Source organism: Ziziphus jujuba, chromosome 11, assembly GCF_031755915.1.
Source record: "Ziziphus jujuba cultivar Dongzao chromosome 11, ASM3175591v1".
In the NCBI taxonomy this organism is placed as follows: Eukaryota; Viridiplantae; Streptophyta; class Magnoliopsida; order Rosales; family Rhamnaceae; genus Ziziphus; species Ziziphus jujuba.
The window spans coordinates 22,858,077-22,881,577 of record NC_083389.1 but is presented as its reverse complement, the minus strand read 5'-3'; positions in this window follow the sequence as shown (position 1 = coordinate 22,881,577).

The window sequence follows — 23,501 nt, the reverse complement described above, 5'->3', positions numbered from 1 at the left end:
TGGATTTTTGCCTTGATTTAAATACTGGATTACTTCTCCAAACACATGAACTTGACCTCCCACTGTTGGAAACCCTCCAAATTGTGTGCTAGTGATACGAACTTAGGACGACCTGCTCCTAAACCCGTATTATATTAGCCCAGATCTTAATTAAGTTCAAGTTCTAATGGAATTGACTTCAACCCCTAATCAACCTGTGGTTAGAAACCTTGGTATAATGTAGACGCCACAATAGGGGATGGAAAACCTATTGATAAGTCAAGCTAAAACAACCAATTCTCTATTGGTGTTTTAGGTGTTCTCAATGAACAAAGAGATAATTAATCTCACAAGTATGTTCTCAATCAAATCCAGGTTGTATTCTTATTGAAAATAAGCTTTTAAATAGGCTTTGAAAGAAACAAAATAAACCCTAAAAACCCTAGGAAAAACTAGCCACATAATGAAGAGTTCTAGCTTGACCGAATCTTTCCTTTTCCTAATCTAATTAATTAATTCCCTTATTTTCAATTAGGAATTAATTAATTTACAAAAAAATAATAAAATAAAAACTTTCCTAAACTTATTTGTTCAATAAGTAAATAAATAAAAATCGAAAATTAAAGATAGTTTCCTAAAACAAAAAGTAAAAATAAATTAGGAAACTAAATATGGTAATTTTGGCTAGGTTGATAATGACCCTTCTTTGACATAATTGGACTCCAAATCAGCTTCAATAGTCTTTGTGGAATGCCAAATAAGCTTATTATGAAGTTCCTCACGTTGCCCTTGCTTAGAAATATGAGAAAAGGCTGATACAGTAAAATACAGTAAAGCCAGCAAAGAATACATCAAATATCGGCCTTTCTTCCCCTTGTGCGCAAACCACTATGTTGTTCGGCTTTGAAGCTGCTTTGTCTGGTTTCTATGACTCATCCACCATATGAATTGAACCCATAAGAATGGAGATCCAATTCATACAACCCAACCTCCATATTGGCACTAAAAACGTCATCTAGGTCCGTTTTGGCTTCTATTGCTTGTACGAGTAAAACAGGCCTTGGTTCTTTAGATATGGACAACCCCTCTTGATTATGACTTATTCCTTGGATAAATACAGCAAGATTGTCCTTGAACTTCTTGGCTTGGGCTCTAGTGATCAGCCCCACCTTCATCTGTATTGGATCAATACCTCAGCGGGCTGTCGGTTGAACGGTCTCGGGCGGATTCACATCAGCTAGTACCCCTCCTCTTAAATTGGTTCTCAATTTTGATGGCCACATGTAGCATCTCTTTAAATTCCATATATTGTTGTAATTCCACTTAGTTGGCTATCTTTCGATTTAAACATCCCAAAAACCGTGCCATGGTTGCCTCGTGGTCCTCATTCATGCTCAACCTCATCATGAGCATCGCCATCTCCTTGTAGCAGTCCTCCACAATCCTACTTCATTGTGATAAACATTGTAGTCTATGGTGCAACATCCTATGGTAATGGCATGGTAGCATCTCCATCTCCTTGTAGTAGTCCTCCACAATCCTACTTCCTCGTGATAAAGATTGTAGTCTGTGGTGCAACATCCTATGGTAATGGCTTTGTACGAACATTTTCCACATTGCTCATTTCACTTGTCTCCAAATGGTTATTAGTTTTTCACCAACTTTCATTCGAGTACCTTGCTCATTATTCCACCATTGTAGTGCATAATGTCCAAATTCCAAAGTGGACAACTTAATACTTTTAGCCTCCAAATAGTTATTGCAATCGAATATCATCTTCATTCATTCCTCCCATTCCAAGTAGGCCTTCAGATCACTTTTTCCGCAAAATAGTGGTATGTTGACTTTAATATTTTTGAGATCATCATCTTCATCTTGAGCTTGCCTTCCATAGTTTTGCCTTCTTTGGAATGCAAAAAAATGTTCAAACTCCTTTTCAAGATTATGTCCAAAGTCACCTACTCCAAATTCTTCTCTAAATGTCCACGGCCTCCTCGACCTCGACCACAGTGTCCATGCAATTCATGCCTTGGGTTCGGTCCTCATTGGGAATGTTTCAAACCTATCCATCCTTTGATCAAGTTGATCAAAGTGAGCATTCATCATTTTTAGTTGATCCAAAATCGCTTACATATTGGTAGGTTCACCTTCATTTCCCGTTGCTCTAGATTCTCCTTTGAATCCCATGGATTCCTCTTCCATATTTCTTATTGAGTATCCTCCTGTTCTTATTCTCGAATCCATCATATTAGAGAAAATAATGCAAAGAACCTCACTAAATTCACTCCCTCTTATATTTCACTTAAAAAGGTCTCATACACTCATGTTTTCATACTAGTTTCGACTTTTAACCCTCTTTTAAGGTCACACTCTCTTGCCTTGTTCCACCCAAAAGAATTTCTCAAAGTTATAATTAAAACACACTTAAACAGTAACTAGATCACAAGTATGCCCTAATTTAACTGACCAATAAAATAGCAACAAAGCAAACAATTACCGAATCAATTGTTAATGCCTAATTCTCGGTTTTTTAACCAAAAGAAGAGAAAATTAACAAAGGCAATTTTCAGTTCTAACAAGAGGTAAACTAGAATATTAAGGACCAAAATTCAAAGATCAAATTTAGAAAAAGATTTAATCAATTAACAAGAAAACAAATTGGAATAAAATGTGAGATAGTTATTGGTTCTAGTTCTCGTAGTTTAGGTCTTTGAATCCGAATAATTTAGCACACTATATTCTAATATCCAACAACCAATATTGAATGAATAGGCAGCAACTCCAACAATTCTCAATTGAAATTTTAATCAAATTAATTTAGCATACAATATTCTAATATCCAACAATCGATATTGAATGAATAAACAGAAACTCCAACAATTCTCAATTGAAATTCCACACTTAACATACTCAAATTTTCAATTCTCACAAACCGACTTTTTAATTTATTTTTTTAATTTTGGCTTTTCTTCTTCTCCTTTTTTCTGGATCACTAACAAAATAATATCACATAATCTCCAGCAGCACAATCACCACAAAAAGGCACACTCCAAAGCCAACAAAGTGTCAAACCCGATCCAATTTCCAACAAGACAAATTGCAAAATTTTAGGTTTATGCAACATGTTTTCAAACTTTCTATTTCTTTTTTTCTTTTTTTTTGAATATATGAATGCAACTAATTAAGATTAAAATAGCAAAGAAAAATCAACAATAAACCAAATTACTAAGAACTAATATGCAAAACAACCAACAAACTAGAAAACAAAAATTCGCTAAAACAACAAAACCTTATTCTAGAAAGAATTTTTTTTTAATGCTGACCATGTATGAGAAAGAAATAACCTTAACCTAATGTTTAATTATAGAATAACACAAACAAAATAAAGCAAATAAGATATGTCAAACCTGAACAAAATTTAGTTCTGATACCAAATGATACGAACCTAGGTTGACTTGCTCCTAAACTTGTATTATAGTTACCAGGATCAAAATTAAGTTTAGATTCTAATGATCACCTTGACCTTAATCAACTTGTGGTTAGAAATCTTTGTATCTGATAAAGATGCTATAATAGGTAATGGATGTCCTGTTGATAAGTCAAATTAAAACACTCGATCTCTATTGGAAGTTTTAGGTGTTCAAAGAGAACAAAGAGAATTCCTTCTCACAATAATTTTTGAATAATAATTTAAACTGCTTTTTCATTGAAAATTAAGCCTTTAAATAGGCTAAATACATGAAACAAAAACCCTAGAAACGTTAGAGTAAAATTCGGCCAACATATAATAGAATTAGGAAAGGTTGAATTTTCTATGTTTCCTAAACTAATTTGAATTAATTAATTCCCTACTTTTGGAATAGGAATTAATTAATTTGTAATAAAAATAATAAAATATCAACCTTCCTAAATGAATTTTTCCAGAAAATACTTAAATAAAAACCAAAATAAAAGGCTATTTCCTAAAACAAAAAGTCAATGTTCAAATTAGGAAACTAATTGACTAGTTTTCCAACCAAGCTGTCTTTGTCCAATCACCAACTAGTTTAAGCTCCAAATCAGCTCCAACATGGCATGGGATGCCAAATAGGATTAGAATTGGTTCCCACATGTTGCCCTTGATTGGAATGGTCAAAGCTTGCTTCGATTACAAGACACCATCTTCCAAGCGCCAAAACAGTGCAATTCGATCAAATTGAGAGTGTATGCTCAAATGATGAGTTTGGATGCCTTGGCTTCTGCCTTGACATGATTTCATGGTTCCTTGGTGTGATCACTAATTTTCATAACCAAAAAAATTTGTCCCTTGCTGTTCGAAGTCCATAGATGTACCAAAATAACTTCTCAGGTCTATTTCTGCCTTCATAGCTTGGATGCACAGTATGTGCTTACAATCTTTGGATATTATCATGTCTTCTTGAGATTTAGTAATACCTTGAATGAAACTAACTAGATTGTTCTTAAATTTCTTAGCTTGTGCCCTAGCAATTCGCCTCATTTTCAGTTGCAAAGCATCAACACCCTAGCGGATTGTAGGTTGTATGGGTACAGGCGGATTCTCATAACTTTATCATAAAGAAATAGGACCGCAGAGGAATAATACGAGGAGATGGAGATGCTTATGATGAGGTTGAGCTTAAATGAAGACCGTGAGGTAACAATGGCTAGTTTTTTTGGAGGATTAAACCAAGAGATTGCCACCCAAGTGGAATTACTAAAATATGTGGAGTTGGAAGTGATGCTGCATGTGGCCATCAAAATTGAGAATCAATGAAAAGGAGTTTTAAATAGCTGGAGTACAAATTCATCGAATTAGAGAAGCAATCCAACATTCAAACCAAGGAAAAAACCAAAACTGGAGGAAGGAAGCTCCAATCTACTAAGGATGGATATAAGGATCGAATCTATATAAACACCAAAATCCAAAGGTAAAGCTGATCCTAAACCATCCAGAACTCGTGATATTGTATGTTTTAAGTGTCAAGGCTCGACCATATTGCCAACCAATATATAAATAGAAGAATTATGGTGTTTAAGGACAATGAAGATTTGGAATCCAATAGTGATAAAGCTGAAGCCAAAATTGGTCATGATAAGGGAAAGTCAAAAGATGAAGAACAAGAGGAACCCATGGCTCAAAAAGGTTCAAGGGCCGAATTAAGCTTGGTGGCACAAAGTGTGTTGACCGTGTAAAAAGAAGAAGATCAAATGCAAAGGGAAAACATCTTCCATACTCGATGTGATATTCAAGGCAACATTTGTAGTATGATTATAGATAGTAGAAGTTGTGCCAATGTTATTAGCACTATTGTTATGGAGAAATTAGGTTTGACAACAATCAAACACCCTGAACCATATAAACTTCAATGGCTTAATGATAGTGTAAAGATGAAAGATAAACAAACAAGCCAAGGTAAAGTTTAGTATTGATAACTATGTGGATAAGGTTTTGTGTGATGTTGTACCTACGCATTCAGAACATATTTTGTTAAGGAGGCCATGACAATTTGATAAGAATACTATGCATTATAGTAGAGAAAATTTCATTGTGTTTCATTTTAAAGGTAAAAGGATTAAGCTCGAGCCATTAACACCAAGAGAGGTGTTTGGAGATGAAATGCAAATGCAACAAAGGAGGGAGGCTGAACGACAAAGAGAGAAATCCATTATGCAACCCACGGCATTAACAAGTATACAAGAAGACAAAGCCGAGCCTAATCACAAAGGTAAGTGTTCTAACCTAAGAGTGAGAAGGAAAAAGGCGAGAAGAAAAAGAAAATTTTTTATCCTAGCCAAGGTGAGATTAAAAAGGCATTTTCAAGTAAGAAATCAATGTTAGTCATCTTGTATAAAGATGCTTATTTAAATCATCTAGCTAACCTTGAAGAGCTTGTATTGCCAAATTCTATATCTTCTCTTTTGTAGGAGTTTGATGATGTCTTTCCAGAGGACATCCCGAGTGGTTTTCCACTTATTCAAGGGATCAAACATAAAAAAGATTTCATTCTCAGAGCTCGATTCCTAATAGGCCTGTATATAGAAGTAATCCCGTTTGTATTTGGTAGAACTTTCAACAACACCTGACTTTCCACAGGTCAACCTTAAACACTTGGATAACTTGATAATTGATGTGTCCTTTTGTCCTTAAGCAATGAGTTGACATTTGGGATGATTCCACCCACACAATAATGACCTTTTATTAATAGCCCCTAGGTCCAAATTTTGTTAGTTCTAGTCCTAAAATCTCCCTTTTCAATAGTTTACAATAATAATGGTGTCTATTATTATAGGTGCTTAAACACAGAAGCAACAAAAACTTAATAGATTACTTATATTCTTTGAAAAATAAATGGAATTTTATTGATAAAAAAATTCGACTAACAAGATGGAATTGAAAAGAAGAACAGGCTGAAATCCAATATGCTGAATGACAAAAAGAGAAGAAATCTTAGAATGTGGTGCGATTTAATAGTGGCCCTAAACGACAAAAGTAACTGAAGGAAGATGAAAAGTAACCTAGGGGAAAGATGAAACAAGGATTTGACACTTGTTTATTTTAGGATAACCAATACATTATCCAAGTGGTTAAGCTTAGCTGATATACTTGTACTGTTGTAAACTTATTTATTTGCTATTTTATGTAAAGATAACTATGTATTTAGCTTATCATGTGTAGTAGGAACAATAATGTTATTATCAACTTTTCATCATTTATTTTGCTATTCAATTTTTATTGTTTTACATTCTATTAGATCCTTTGACAACAAAACTCATGGCCATCATTCCTTCATGTTCTGTCATTCTAGAATTAAGCAAAGCTACCCTTCCAAATTACAAATTTTCTTATCAAGCTTGAAACTGCCAGCGCGAGGTTATTGTTGAATTCCATTTGTCATGGTCTGCATTAAGTTCTTAAACATGACCATAAAATCATTTGCTTGAGGTGCTTGTGCACTTCTTTGTGGTAGAGATGCATTCTCTTAATTAACAGCCAGGACTTTTCTAACATTGTTAATGTCTGTTCTATGAGGAAGCATACTACAAAATAAACCATTTATATATATATATATATATATATAAAGATAAGCACAAATTTCCTAAGATTATACAACAAATAGATAGTCCTATGGATTTGGCATTTAACTTATTCTCTAAAGCTCTATCTAATTATCTACGAGATCCGACACAAATGCTCTAATACCAAAACTATCACACCCCAAATCTATATATTTAGAATGTGATAAATATTATACTTAAAACACCTAATAAAACTTATAACGTGGAATATAAACAAAATTCTCCAAAACATCATTAATAAATAATATTTAAAAAAACATCTCAACAAAATAAAAAAATTAAATTCCAACACCTAAAAAAGTCCTCCACACTAACTAAAAAAAAAAAAAAAATGAAATAACAACTACAACACCATTAACCTATGCCAAATCCAATTACCTTAAAACTATGGTATACTTGAAATCATAACAATAAATAACGAGTATAAAACTCAGCAATCTATTGAGTTTTTAATAAATACAAAAACAAGAAAATACTTAAAACAATTTATGAATAACATCAATAATCTCTCATAAGTATAAAGCAGAACTATCATATACCACAATTATCTTAGATATCAATCCTAAAATCAAGTCATCAAATTCAAGCTAGATGAATAAAATTTGATATCATAAGATCATCATAGCCTAGTCCTTAAATCTTAAAATCATAAGCCAACAACAAGATTAAATCACCAAAAACCAAACAAAAACCTATTAATCCAAAAACAGTCTCTAAACAAGGATTTAATTCCTTATTCAAATGAAATCATAAGCATTGTACACATGCATAAGTAACTATGATTAAAAAAAATTTCATAAAAAAAAATAATGAAAAACTATTCAAAATTCATTGAAAAATTAATAAAGAAATGCTGAAACTATTAGATTTTCAAAAATCTTAATTTAATATTCAATCTATTTTGCTTTCATAAAACTTTATATTCATTTGAAATTTTACAGATTAATACTAAATACTTATATATACAATTATAAAATTTCAAAAGCCAAACAAAAGCCAAAAACATGGTCAAATTAAATTTAGTAACTAATTGACAAAAACTAAAAATCAGTATTTCATAGGGAGTTTGGTCTAAATAAAAATTTATTAAAAATAAAATACAAGTCCAAAAGAAGTAAAATTTTACAAAGTTTCACTATATGCAGTAAGAATGCATATAAAAATTATTAGGTCAAATAACGACTCGAAAATATTTTAAATTCAATTTTATTCTTTACTAAACTAACCAAAAAATAAATTCAGATAACTGAGTATAGATAATTTTTTTTTCACATAACACTAGATATATAGAGGATAATGCATAAAAAATTTAGATTAAAATAATTTTGTTTGGATCTATTTTGAAATTTTTACAAATGAACCATACTACAATTGCACAAAAAAATCAAACAAAAAGTATAAGTTCAAAATTTTATAATAAACTGAAAACAGGTCCAAATCAACCCAAATAAATTTCCACTAATTCAAAAACAGTCTAATTTCATCCATAAGAAGATTAATGCCAAAAGAAATTTTTAAATATTTTAAATAAATTCGGACAATCACTCTGTATAGATTCTCATATGAATTCCAAATTAGGGTTCTAACAAATATTCTTGAACTTAGCCTTAGTCATTAGTTCTATAACCCAAAACATCTCAAGTAATCTCATATAACATAAAAAAAAAAAAAAAAAAATAGAAAAACCAACCTTGATCAACTTCAAAGATTTAGGATTTTTGTTTTTTATGCTTCAAAACTTATTCAGAATTCCAAAATGTCCAAAGATATTGGATCCCTAACAATCTTAAATGGATACCAACACTCTAAATTAAAAACAAAAGCCCATAATATTAAACCTAATAGCTTTTAGGGCTAGAAGAAAAAGAAGAAGAACACTTACCCGATATCATAGCTTCACAAAGTTGAAAACAAACGTAAAAAATAGAATAACCGTATCTTTTCCTTTCTTTTTATAAAACCAAAAATAGAGTAAATACCTTTTTTTTTATTTCCTAACAAAATTAAAATAATCCTTATAAACCAAACCTATTAGTATAAAAACTCTCTTTCTTTTTTTTTATTTTTTTTTAAATAGTTATAAAACTTTGAAATATAATTATATATATATATATACCATATATTACATTCCCATTCATCACCCTTTCCCCAAGACACAATTTTGTCTTGCTTTTTTCTCATGCTTTATCTTGTCTCAAGAATAAATAAAAATGTCACCTAAGAAAATGGAAACAATATTTACTGGAAATAGGGAAGAAATAGGTTACGTGGGCCTTAAAAACAAAGTGGATAGAGGACCTTTTGGCATCGTGGAAAAGGCATGATCTTCGTGCCGTGTACCTTGTTGGACTTCATATACATCAACGGTCCAATTTCTGGAAAGGGGTTTTAAAAGAAAGATACAAAGATCCTTTTATTATTATTATTATTTTTTATTTTATTTTTTTTTTGGTCATAGAGATTGGGTCCAATATTACTCAAAGGTTCCTCTTTGGGCATTTAAAAGTTCGGACTTTGAAATTTTGTACCATTTTTTTGCCTAAATTGACTCATTTTTACAGATATAGCTTCAGAATTGTCCATCTGGGTTACCCTCTAAACTTTTACTATTTTGTTATGCCAATCAATTCACTCTTCGCTTATTAGCCTTATGGAGTAAATTGGGTCTGCGTATCACATTAAAATAATGAATTGATATTAAGAACATCATATTTCAACCTATTAAACAATGGATTTCGTTTCTCAAAAATGGTTATTAAGAATTTGAAATTTCTTTTTCTTCATTGAGGGTGTATTTTAGAGTGCCTTTTCAAAACTACTTTATGCTGTATTGCTTTTATTTTGCAGCAAGTTTGTAAAATACTAATTCATAATAAAGCAATTAGGTAATTGGTTAAACATCATAAAAGAGTTTTTAGAAGTAAAAATTTTAAATTTTAGATATTAAATATTTAATATTTAATATTTTAATTAAAACATGAAACACTTTTTGTTTTGGAAAAGTTCCTACTTGGGTGCTTATCTGACTGCTTACCCTAGAAACACCTAAAATGCTTGTCTTCATGATATCCCAAAAAACTCTTTTTCTTTGTTTTGTCAAACGCATTGTCAGATGTTCATTTCTTCAAACAAATGCTTTTAGCTTTAAAAAAAGAATGTACTGCTAAACATGCAGTTATTACTTAAAATGATTGAATTAGATTGGAAAAAAATCTATTGGATTCAATATTTTTATATATACCATCATCTCTAATTACTACTTGTATTGAGTACAACTCGTTGATGGAATTTGGTATAGGTTTATGTTGTTGTACCCTAGAGCACAATCATTCAAGGTGTTAGTCAAGAATGATTGTTGTTGGTTCTTGGTTCTTGGTTCTTGATTTTGTTTTTTTTTTTGGGTTTGTTTAGGTTTTGTTTCTGGTTTTAATGGAGGTTTAGGGTTCTTGAGAAGGTTGTTAGCTTTTGGGAAGAAAAAGAAACCAAAAATGTAGTAGTTGAGAGAGAGAGAGCCAAAAATGTTGTTTTTCAAAATCTGTTTTTTGAATATTTTCTTTCTCAACGTTTTTCATTACAATTTTCATACTTTTAAATACATCAAAAAGAAAATAAGGCATGCTGCCATATTGAGCAATAAATACAAAAGCATTAAAAGTAACCAACCAAGCCAAACTACCTCAACTAACTCTAATCAATGTGCTGGACATGCAAGAAACCTTCTTTAATGGGCAGTTCCGCTTGTCTAAGGCATTTGAATTTGAAACCCAGCTCCATTTGACTTGAAAATTGGAGGGAAGACTTTTTGAATATTAAACTATGTTCTACCCAAAAACCAGATAAAAAAGAGTCCATTTACCCATTCAAAAGTAATCAAACCCGAGGCAGTTTTGCCCAGTTTTCTGGGCAACAACACTGCACAAGGGTCAGATTGTTTTGGGCTTAACTCAGCCTTTCCAGGTCCAAATTGGGCCATTCTTTTTGTTGTTGCTTCCTCTATATATCTAGTTTATCATATCCAAAATTCAGGTCCAAATACCAAACCTACTTCAAACGGCATCCAAGGAAGTGGACTTATGTTGCTGGAAATACAATTCCAGCAACTAGACAAAAAAGGCCTTAAGCTAGATAATGAGTTTAGGGCATTACAAAAAGGATATTGTTCTTGAACATTACAAGATAAAATAAAATGCATAAACATAAACAATGTTTGGTCTTTGATGTTGCAAAACAAAGAGTACAAGTGTAACCGAACTACCTTGCACATTGTGGTAAGATCACCACATTTCAACACTCGTGTCCTTATGTGATGTATTCCATCACCTTCTAAATGTCTACATAAAAAAGAAAGTTATATATATAACAATTAGAATTTTGTAGCTTAATAAATTTGAATTATCCAAATCTAAATAGACATTCTAACTAAAATATTTTCTTAAATAATATATTTTTATTTATTTATTTTTTCCTACCAAAACCCGAGTTATGAGTTTATATAAAGGCATAAAGCCATCAACAAAGTACAAAGTCTACACGTAAATTTTCATGTTTTCCGTAGCTTCTTCTGATTACTTCTAAGGTAGTGTTTTACGTTTTTTTATTTTATTTTGCAAGCTCATAGAGTTCATCAATGGTGCAGGAGGATGAATGATTTTTATTGTCGATTTTGCATCAACAATTTGGTGCGCAAGGTAGGGGAAGATTCAAGCGCTCCCCACAACCTTCTAATGGAGTTTTTCCTATTTTAGAGGCTTACAGGGTTCATCAATGGTGCAGAAGGATGAATGATTTTTTATTGTTGATTTTTACATTGACTCTATTTTCACTATCTGTGTTTTTACATGGAAAAGGGAAGATTGCATGCACATCTATATATGTTTCATGTTTCTATATGATTTAGTTAGCTTGTTTATATAAAGTCTACTATAATCCATGGGATTAGCATGCATATTATTGGATGTCACTCCACATATTTTGGCCCAAAAAAAAAAAAAAAAGAACTTTCTTTGTATTTGTGGCCGTCTTTCTCTCTAATCCAATACTTCAGTCCTTGATTTAATTTTTGAAGGAAGGCCGCAGGATGAGTTTGATTTTTGCAGGATCTGAGGTATCACAAATCATCCCACAAAATATATACAAAGTTTTTTAATAGAACCACGGATCATGGAGTATATGGGACTGAAGCAAACAACAAACATGAAGAGAAAAACTCAGTTGATCATTTTCTTAATAGTTATTCTAAACGCATAGTCATTAAATTTTATGTCATGGAGCTAACCTTAACTATCTATTTCTTCTTCTATTTTGCTTGTAATTGTTAGAGAATCATGGCAAATTGTTAGCCATAAACAAGCCAAACCCAAGACCAAGCCATTAGCCTTGGCCGAGAAGCAACTTTCTTAGTTTGTTTTGTATTTCGTTTAGGTAGTCGATTAAATCATTTTGTGTTGTATTCTAGGCTTGTTAAGTTGGTGCACAAAGACACCAAAAGGTATTATTTGATATGTATTATCCAAATTAGAGGTTAGGAAAATGAAGCACCTTGATGACATGGAAAGCATCTTGGTGACTAAGATGGTGACATGGAAGCTATTTGGTGACATGGAGCCAAACCATTCGGCCTCTCTCTCATCCAATGCAGGGAAGGACATGTGTCATCATGCATGAGGACTACTTCAACATGAAGCATCTAATCAGGCAACAATACTTGTCAACAAACCATGAAGCATGTGGCAAAGTTACTTTACACATGTGTTTTGCTTCTCCATGAAGGACTTGTTTTGTATTGGTGTTTAGAACCAACTATGGTGTGCTTTCACACCTATTTTGTATGCTATAAGTATGTATTACATCTAAATGAATGAATTGTATTGAATTTTGGAGAAAATACCTTAGTTTCCACTTTGAAACCAAGAGAAAAACAAACCGGCCAAAACTGGAAAATTTTCCAGCAGCTTAACCAAAGCCAGCCGAGAACATCTGAACTCCAAATCAATTTCCAAACATAAAACCTTATTCTCTTTAGATTAACCTTGCCCTAGTCCTATCAGTAATACCGATCATGGAGAATATCTTCATGCTGCTAGAAAAGAGAATATTAAATATATACATATATATATATATATATATATATTTCAAGTTTTCTTTTAACAATCTTGATTCTACCTAATTGATTGTGAATGCATGGTTATGGGTGATATTATATTATATGAATATATACACTTACTCTTATGTTTACATCATCTATATAGCTTTTCTCACTTTGATTTTCGAAAGGACTAATCCTCTTAGTTCGCCAATAGCTTCATCAATGTGTCATCAAATTTATATACAAGTGCTCTTATTTTAGCTTCTCTATGGCTAATTGACTCCATGAACGTGTAAAGCAAGAGGTTAACAACAGGCCAAAATGAAGTGCTAAAGTGTAGTGATCTCCACTTTGAGACAACGGACATGAAAACAAGAGCTAAGTTTTTTATTTTTCCTTTTGACAATTACTTATATGAATTGCAAAATAGCTTTCATAAGTCTGCATTGATTGAACAATATTATAAGCATATTATGAAGATATATGTGAATGTATACTTGCCGACTACTAACTTGATAAAGATGTGCAATTAGCCTGACAAACACTTTATTATTGGTTTGTATATTTACTAAGTTTAAAAAGCATACATAAGGATGGGGGATCCTAACTATCTATCTAGAAAAAAAGATCATCTCTACTAGCTATTATATTGTTTGAAGGATATTGCATCCTCTTTCTACATCTCTACCCGTATTTGGCTCTATATATTCTTATACATATGTAATAAAGAGAAAAGAGAAGCTTCTTAAAGACTTTGTGCAGGTCAATCAATCTCTGTTCAAGACTAACTACCTTTTCTATTTTAATATATATATATTTATATATATATATAATATATAAATTCGTGTATAATGGAGATTTTCAAATGGGCTACTGGTGGTGCGTTCACCATAATGCCAAAGAAATTGCAAGCTTTAAAAAGTTAAACCGCTTAATTCACAAGATATTTTCCGCAGCACATCATGGAAAAACTATGGCACATACCCAATATTCTATTCACAAGGCCAAGATTCGGGAACGTCTCATGGATCTAGTTTTTGACATCTCAATTGGTATATTGCCATGCAACAATGTGAATTTTATTTTGAGATATTTATCAAGCACGCATCAAAAAATGAAGATAAGTTAATTCTTTAAATGCTTATAATATTTATAAATAAATAAGTGTATACTATATTTGTGTTTCTATGCTTGCATGGGATTTATGTAGGTCCAACAACAAAACTATGCTTTTATAGCAAGGTTCATCAAAATGCTACCATAAAGCTCATTCAAAGTGTTCCAAATGCTCCTGTAAAGCTATAAGGACTCACAATGTGCACCTATTAGCCAATTAAATAACTGAATCATGAGACAAATTCTTCATAAATCAATGAAAAAACAGAAGTAGTTTGTGGTATAGTATTGTAATACTGGGTTATGACTAGATAGCTTTAGGCTAGCAATCTTGTTCTAAATGAGATCAATCCTAACCGAGTGCCATTCAAATGAGAAGATCCGTTGATGAGAATTTGCCTATACAATCAACTACTTGCTGAGATGTTGATCCTATACAACTGAAGACTAGGCCAGTTATTAGGGCACAAGCTAAGAGGTTTTAAAGGTATAAATGGACCTGGAAAACTGTTTTGGTGCATTTTAGAACTCCAGGCAGCAGGGGGAGTTAGTGTACTTATAAATGTGCCTGAGACTTCAAAGAAGTCATAAAATCATGTCAAGGCAAAAGCAAGGGCGTCCAAGCATGACTAAAGGTGCACAAGCTTCAATTATGACCGATTTTGCTAGTTTGGCCCTAGGAAGTAGTTTACTTGCATTCCAAGCAAACTTTGACCATTTCAATGCATTCCAAACAAACTTTGACAATTCTAATCAATGGCAACATGTGATGTACTAACCCATACCAAAATACACATGTTTTACAAGTTTGACCAGGTTTGACCAAGTTTGAATAAGTGAACAGTATGTGGGTCCTAGCTTGAATTTTTCAATGATCAATACTTTTAGTTTGATTAAGATACCATTGTGTAGATCTCTTCAATACGAGTTCATAGACTGGTGGCATGCCAAATTCTAAGTTACGGGTAAAAGGTTATAGTTCTAAGAAGTTTTAAGTAACAATTTTATATCAGTGTCTAAACCAGTCCCAAGTTTTTATCTGTTATGACCCAAGGCTCTATATATGCCTCCATAGGCAGGCCAAACAAGAAACAAATCCCAAATACCCATTTCATCCCCAAAACCTGAGAAATTCTCCCCCCAGACCCTATGGGTCTGAACTGGGTCGTTTCGACCCGTTTAACGTCGAACTGGGTCACCACCATTTTTGCTCATTCTGGCCAACCACCACTTACATGCATGGGCCATGGAGGAAGATTACTTGAAGGTGAGCCTGACTATGAAATTTTAGGGCGAACGGTGGCCAGACTTGCCGGGATCTGGCCGGCGAAGTTGGCGGAGACCGACAAGGTTGGTTGCCAGATTGTCATTTTTTTGGCCATTTTAGGCCAACCTATACACCTTCTAGACCCTCTGAACTCATTTCCGTGGTTCTTTTGCCCAGATTCCTCACCGTTTAGGAGATACGACAATGGGAAGTTCAGTCAAAGCTTCAACCAAGTTTTTCAATCACCTGAGGAACTTTTGGATTGAGGTGAGTAGACCAATGTGTTCCTTGTCTTTTGGGCTTTCCGTAGATATAAAGTTTATAAATTTTGGAGATCGCTTGATAATTTTTCCATTTCTGGATCAATTAGTTAATTATCGGATACATTCGGACTGTGTTTGGACAAAATTGGTCAAATTGGTTAAAATTGGAGTTGGATTAGTGAAATTGGATATTATTAGAACCCATTAGAAGGTTCAATTTCGAAAGATTAGTCTTCGGGTGAAAAGCCTCATATTGGGTACCAGATCCTAGAGGTACGTGGTATAATTGGACCGTTCGGAGTTCAATTTATGTAATTTTATAGTGGTATAAATCATCTTAAGATATTTGGGTCATATAAGTGTCTTTGGTTTAGTTACTGGAGCTTGATAAATATTTTATTATATTACAGACACTCGTGCTGAGTCTGGAGGCGATCCTGCAGGGTAGTAGGAGTGTGCGTCTGTAGTACTGTGAGTAGTTATATCATTCTTGTAAATGTTTTGGGTATATAATATAGCATGTATATGCTTCGAATATTTTACATATATACCATTTGATTGAAATGTTTGGTTTATGCATATAGAATATTTGATTTTACTTATATGTGCTATCATTTTATGTGACGTTTGATAATATTTTAAACAGTTTTCCATTTTAATGAGTTCATAAATGGACTTGTGGTATTTAGATATCTTGGTAATTGAATTGAAATTTTAAATCATTTCGAAAAATAGTTGATTTGAGAAAACGGATTGAAAATCATATGATTTTAAGCATTTTAAAATATTTTATAATTTTATGTGCTTAAAACTGATTTATGGTGAATATTTCACTGTGGTATTTCTGGTTTTAGCATGAAATGATATTTTGAAATTTTTGAAATATTAAATAAGCAGTGGAATTTAAATATTAAACTATGATTTATGATACAGTATTGTTGGAAAAGTATATATGATCTTACAAGATTGTTTTAAAGATATTGTATTGGTTATTTTTAATTGATGTACCATATAGTACCAGAGTTTCAGTTCAGTATTATATTACAGCACGCTAGATTTGCCACAGTTCTGTGAAGTTGGGTTCATCCTACAGGTGATTTATTTCCACGCACCGTGAGGTTAGGTTTATCCCACAGGTTTATCTACTACCATGATACTATGAAGTTGGACTCATCCCATAGATTATTTATTGCCATGGACCATGAGGTTGGGTTTATCTCACAGGTTTATTTATTGTCACGGTATCGTGAGGTTGGATTCATCCCATAGGTTATTTATTGCCACAGACCATGAGGTTGGGTATGTCCCAACGGTTTTCTATTTCTGCCTTGCCTTTCATATATTAAGGGTCGTGAGGTGTGTGTATTCCACGGTTTACAGGTCGGTATATCGAATGGTACATTTTATACGTTTTGAGTATATTGTTGGTTTTCAAATATTGTGGTTATTACAGCACATTTATAATTATTTTGTGGAATTGCTTTTTTAATATTTTATGCCCAATATTTATATCTTGATTAAGACATTTTATAATATTACAATGATCGTTAACTTTATACTTTTGAACATCAATTTTATGATATTAAATTGGGGTACAAGTTCGGATTTTACGAAATGATTTTTAAATGGGAAACTTTTCAAAACGAGTAGAACGAAGGGTCTTAACAGAAAGTTTTACGAAAATAAATAATTATGTTTACTATTATACTATGCCACTCACTGAGATTTCTTTATCTCATGTTTATTGTTTTAAATCTATTCCCCTAGGTCCAAGCAGTTAGTAGCAGTTTACTTTGCGAACAGCCTATCACTTTGTTCCTTCCATGACAGCAGCATTATTATCTTTTCTTTATCTTACCTTTATCTTTCTAGACTTGTTTATTTCCTATTTGTACTTCTAAACTTTGTTGACACTCTTAGAATGTTCTAATCTATGTTTTGAACTCAGTAGAGACCATATTACTTATGTGTGTAGTTATGGCCTATGGTACAATAGGCCGGTTGTGGACTTTATGTTGTTATGGATTTATTATATATATATATATATTTTTTGAGGTATTATTGATATTGCTTGTATTCGCTTATCCACGTTTTAAGGTGAGGTTCCATTAGCTATCCTCTAAGGATTGTCCAATGGGACTTCACTAAGCGGGACCACCAGGGAGATCCTGGGGGGGTTCCCAGGATGGGTCTTGTCATGTGAGGAATAGTTCTAATCCTACTAGGCATCTTATATGGCAAATTGGATCAAATTTAGAGCCTATATTAGCTGGAGATTAGATAAGGATAGCTTATTAGGAAAGCTGGTCAACCACCTTTCAAATCTAGAAATTTGACTTTTATATTAGGAAATAGTCCTTGTTTTTTTTTTATTTAATTATTTGTTGGACAAATTAATTTAGGAAGGTTGAATTGTAATATTTTTTATTGTACATTAATTAATTCCTTTTTCAAAATTAAAGAATTAATTAATAAAAATTAGATTAGGAAAGATCTAAGAAATTCAACAATTTTCTTTGGTTTACTATTGTTGGCCGAATTTTACCTATTGCTTTAAGGATTTACTTTTTGTTCCTTTAATCTATATAAAGGCTTATTTTCTTAATAATAGAGAGATCATTATTTATTCAGAAAAAATACAAGTATGAAAATTTCTCTTCGTTCTCTTAGAACACCTTAAACATCGAACAGAAAACAAACGTTCTAGTTTGACTTATCAATAGGACAATTCATAACCTATTATGGTGTCTTCGACATATACCAAGGTTTGTAATCATAGGTTGATTAGGGGTCAAGGTGGCCATTAAAATTTGAATTCAATTTTGATCCGGCCTAATTTAATACAGGTTTAGGAGCAAATCGACCTAGGTTCATATCATTTGGTATGAGAGCAGAATTCTATTTAGGTTTGATATATCTTATTTGCTTTGTTTTATTTTTGTGTGAATCTGAAATTTTACATTTGGTTAAGGTTGCTTCTATCCATACACATTCTGCATAAATATCAAACTTCATAGCCGAATTAGGGTTTCCTTTTGTTTAGTCAAATTTTTGCTTGCTTTCTAGTTTGTTGGTTGATTTCGCATGTAAGTTCTTGGTAATTTGGTTTATTGTTAATTCTTGTTTGCTGATTTTAATCTCAATTAGTTGCACTTATATTTTAAAAAAAAAAAATTGAAAACCTATTGTATAAACCTAAAAATTCTGCAATTTATTTTGTTTGGAAGATAGAATCGGATTTGGGGATTTGTTTGGCATTGGAGTTGCAATTTTTGAGGTGATTGTGCTACTGAAAATTGTGTTGATATTTTCTTTTTATGATAAAAAAAAAAGAAGCCAAAATTTAAAAAATAATAATAATTGCGCAAAAGGTCGATTTTTAGAAGTAGTAAAATTAAGTTTGCCTGGATTTGAAAAATTCAATTGTGATAGCTGAAGTTGTTGTTTATTCAATATTGGCTACTGGATGCTGAAATATTGTGTGCTAATTGATTGGATTAAAATTGATTTAAGGATTTGAGACAAAAACTTAAATTACAAGAACTACAGCCAACAACTATCTCTTATACAACTTTCTCATATTTTTGTTCGAATTGTGTTCTTGTTAATAGTTTGAATCCTTTCTAAATTTTGTCTTTGAATTTTGGTCTCTTAATATTCTAGTTTATTTCCTTGTTGAATCTGAAAATTGTATTTGTTATTTTCCTTGCCGTTGGATAGTAAAGTTGAGAGTTAGGTTTTCTAAATTTACTCGAAATTTGTTTGTTTCTTGCTTCTGTTTTATTAATAGGTTTAATTAGAACATACATGTGATCTAGTTGCTGCTTTTAAGTGTATTTTATTAAAACTTTGAGATAATCTTTTGAGCAAGAAAAGGCAAGAGAGTGTGAGTTTATAAGAGGGATGAAAGCCAAAACTAATGTAAAACATGAGTGAACGAGACTTGTTTAAGTGATGCACGTAAGGAAGTGAGTTGGTAAGGTTTTTTGCATTATTTCACTAACATGATAGATTCAAGATTAAGAAGAGAATGTAACTCTTTACGAGAATTTGGAGAAGAATCCGTGGCATATGAAGGAGAATCTAGAGCAATGGGAAGTTTAGTCGAACCTACTGACATGCAGGCAGTGTTGGAGTAGTTGCAAAGGATGAATGCTAGATTTGATCAATTCAATAAAAAGATGGACAGATTTGAGAACCAACGGAGATGACCGAACCCTAGGATGGAACCATAAGGAAAATGTGGTCAAGGAAGAGAAGGTTGCGGACGTTATTAGGAGGAATTTGAAGAACGGGATTTTTTAGGCAATTTTGAGTAGGAGTACGAAGATATATTTGCACACCAAGGAAGGCCAAACCGTGAACAAAATAGGGAGGAAGATGATTATTTAGGAAATATCAAGGTCAGTATACCATCAATTTTTGGAAAAAGTGATCCAGAGGCTTATTTAGAATGGGAAGAACGCATGGAGATGATCTTTGATTGTCATAAGTATTCAGAGACAAAAAATGTTAAGTTAGCAGCCTTAGAATTTGGACATTATGCTTTATAATAGTGGAACAATGAAAAAAATACCCGAAGGAGAGTTGGTGATGAGTTAATAACCACTTGGATGCAAATTAAAGGAGCCATGAGGAAGAGGATCGTACCAGGCCATTATCACAGGATGTTGCATCAGTGATTACAATCTTTGTCTCAAGGAAGCATGTCGGTAGAGGACTAATACAAGGAGATGGAGATGCTCACAATGAGGTTAAGCTTGAATGAAGACCTAAAGGCAACAATGGCTAGGTTTTTTGGAGGACTAAACCAAGAGATTGCCAACCAAATGGACCTACAGCAGTATGTGTAATTGGAAGAGATGCTATATGTAGCGGTCGAAATTGAGAACCAACTTAAAAGGAGGGGTAGTAACACATGGCTTGGAGGAGCTTTAAGTAGCTGAAGAACAAGTTCAACTAGCTGGAGAAACAATCGCGCATTCGAGCCAAGACCAAAGCCGAAACAAGAAGAAAGAAGTTCCATTGAACCATAAAGAGACCCCCTAGGCCGAACCTATACAAGCACCACAACAAAATGGTAAGGCTGATTCTAAACCATCTAGAGCTCGTAATATTATGTGTTTCAAATGTCAAGGGTGTGGACATATTGCTAACCAATGTCTAAATAGAATAATTATGGTGTTGAAAGATAATGGAGAGCTGGAATCCGACAGTGAGGTTTCTGCAGCCGCAATTGAGCATTATGAGAGAGAATCCGAAGAGGAAGAACATGATGAACCCGTGTCTCAAAAGGTGTCAAAGGTCGATCTAAGCTTGGTGGCATGTAGGTGTTCGGTCTAAAATATTGATGATTTTATGCCATATTTATAGTTTAATATTTGTTAGTTTGTGTTAATTTGTTATGGAAAGATATTTAATTATGTACTTTTCTTAATCTAGGTAAAAGAGGAAGAATTTTAGGAAAACAACCATAAAAATGGATTCTTTGGGTCAAATTATGGTGGGAAGCAAGATTTGAGCTCGAACGGACTAAGCATTAAAAAGATTCCAAAAAGATACCTTGAAGATTCCATAAAGATTCTATCGGGAATTTCATGATGGAAGTGGATGTCATATGAATCATCAAGATCTGAGGATTTCAAATGTCTCGTTATTTTTGGATTTCGAGGTGCGAGCAAAGAGTTATCATCATTTAAAGTTTAGAATTTATAAAAAATAATATTCTAGTTAAATCTCCACCATTGATCAAAAAAGGGAATTAAGGCAATTTGAGGGCCAAGATAAAAACAAGTGGCAATAATTGGTTAATTTATCATTAATGAGGTACATGTCACATCACATGCTTCATTAGGGGTAAATTAGACTAATTAACTATTTTTTTAGGAGGAATTAGATAAAAGGAAAGTAGTAGAGAGCAAGTAATATACAGTTTCCTTTTTACACATGAAATTCGTCCAACCCTTTTCATGGCCTAAAAAAGGTATATTCCAAGACTCCTACATTGAAACTAAAGAGAGAAAAAGATTCCCAAGGCCTTATATATATAGCCCCCACCACATTGAAGGAAGATATACAAGTTTAGAGAGTTATTTAAGAGCTTTTAGGAGGCTTAAATAGAAACAAACCAAATTTTAGGAGTTTCTAAGATTCTCTGAAGGGTTCTAGAGTTTTAAAGTCTTAGAGTTTTAGAAGATCAATTGGAGAGCTTGGAGGAGGCAGAGAGACGTGGGCTTGCTTGGAGAAGAAGGCTACGACTTTGAGAGCTCTTGGAGGAGAATTTCTTCAATAGTTTTTATTCTCTTTTCCTTTCTCTTTAATTGTGAATCTTATTATTTTTAATAATTATGGATGTTGAAATTATTTTTACCATGAACTAATTTTCATAGCTAGGGCTATGATGTAGCCCTAACTTATGAAGGTTTAATTATTTTAATATATGTTCAGTTTTATTTAATTAGTAATATGTTTTGTTAATAAATCATTGGTATACTTAATGCTTTCATAGGCCGGAAGGAATGAATGATTTTAATAATATTTGAGCTTGGAAAAGGATAATATTATGGATCTCCAATCATTTACATGAATGCATAATTGATTGGAAAATAGTTATGTCTCATGCCATATTATTTGCTTAATCCATGCTTGATGAATTTACATGATTTAATTTATAGGCCGGAAGGAATAAATTAGGTTATGTGAATATTATCAATTGTGAGTGGAAACTACTTTTGATTAATTTTGTGATTAAATGTGGTTAACAAAATTACTAGTTAATTAAATTCACATATTTAAGTAATTAAATTGGAATAGTTAGTGGTGAAATTAAATGCCCTAGTACTCATAATTATTCAATTCTCTCTCTTACTTGAAATTGATCTAATTTTAATTGATTGCTTTTGTTTAATTTAGTTTATTTAGTTTTTAATTGCCATCTTAAATTTTACTTCAAATATTATCAAAACCTAATTATCTTTGGTACTTAACACTTAATCCCTTGGGTACGACAATCCTATTTTTCCACTTTATTACTTGAAAACGATTCGTGCACTTGCGAGTTGATTTTACACATCAAGTTTTTGGCGCCGTTGCCGGGGATTAAGACATTAATATTAATTCGGATTGGGTTTAGTAGTACTTTGAACATTGTTTTCTTATTTTAAATTTTTATATTTATTTCTTAATTTTGGTTTTAGTGTTACATGCTAGGGTTTTAATTCTTTGCTTGTTTGGCCAACTTGCTTTGAATTTTTAATACTTACTTTGTGGTACTTGGAACCAAAATTGTATTTTTAATTTATTGGTGTCTAGGTTTATGCATACTTAGGGGTTTTTCTTTCTTTCAACTTTTGTTTATCTTTGTTATTTTCAATTTTAGTTTGTATATTAGGGTTTAATTTTAATTGTTTGCTTTATAAACTTGCAATTAATTTGAACCTTTGTTTTGTTAGTGTTTTCTTTTTAGAAAAATCATGGAATATCAAGCTTATGGTCATCAACCTTATTGGGATTATGGGGTGCCAACTAGTTCTCCAAGTGAAAATTTTATCGAGTTACAAAAGAATCTTGCTATGATGTCTAAACTCGTTGCAAATTTTAGAGTTCAAGCTGTACCTTGTGAATGGTGTGGAGTAAATCACTCAAGTGAAAATTGTCAAGTGGGGAATCCTTTTGCTCTAGAAGACTCAATTGAAGACTTATCAAGACAATATAA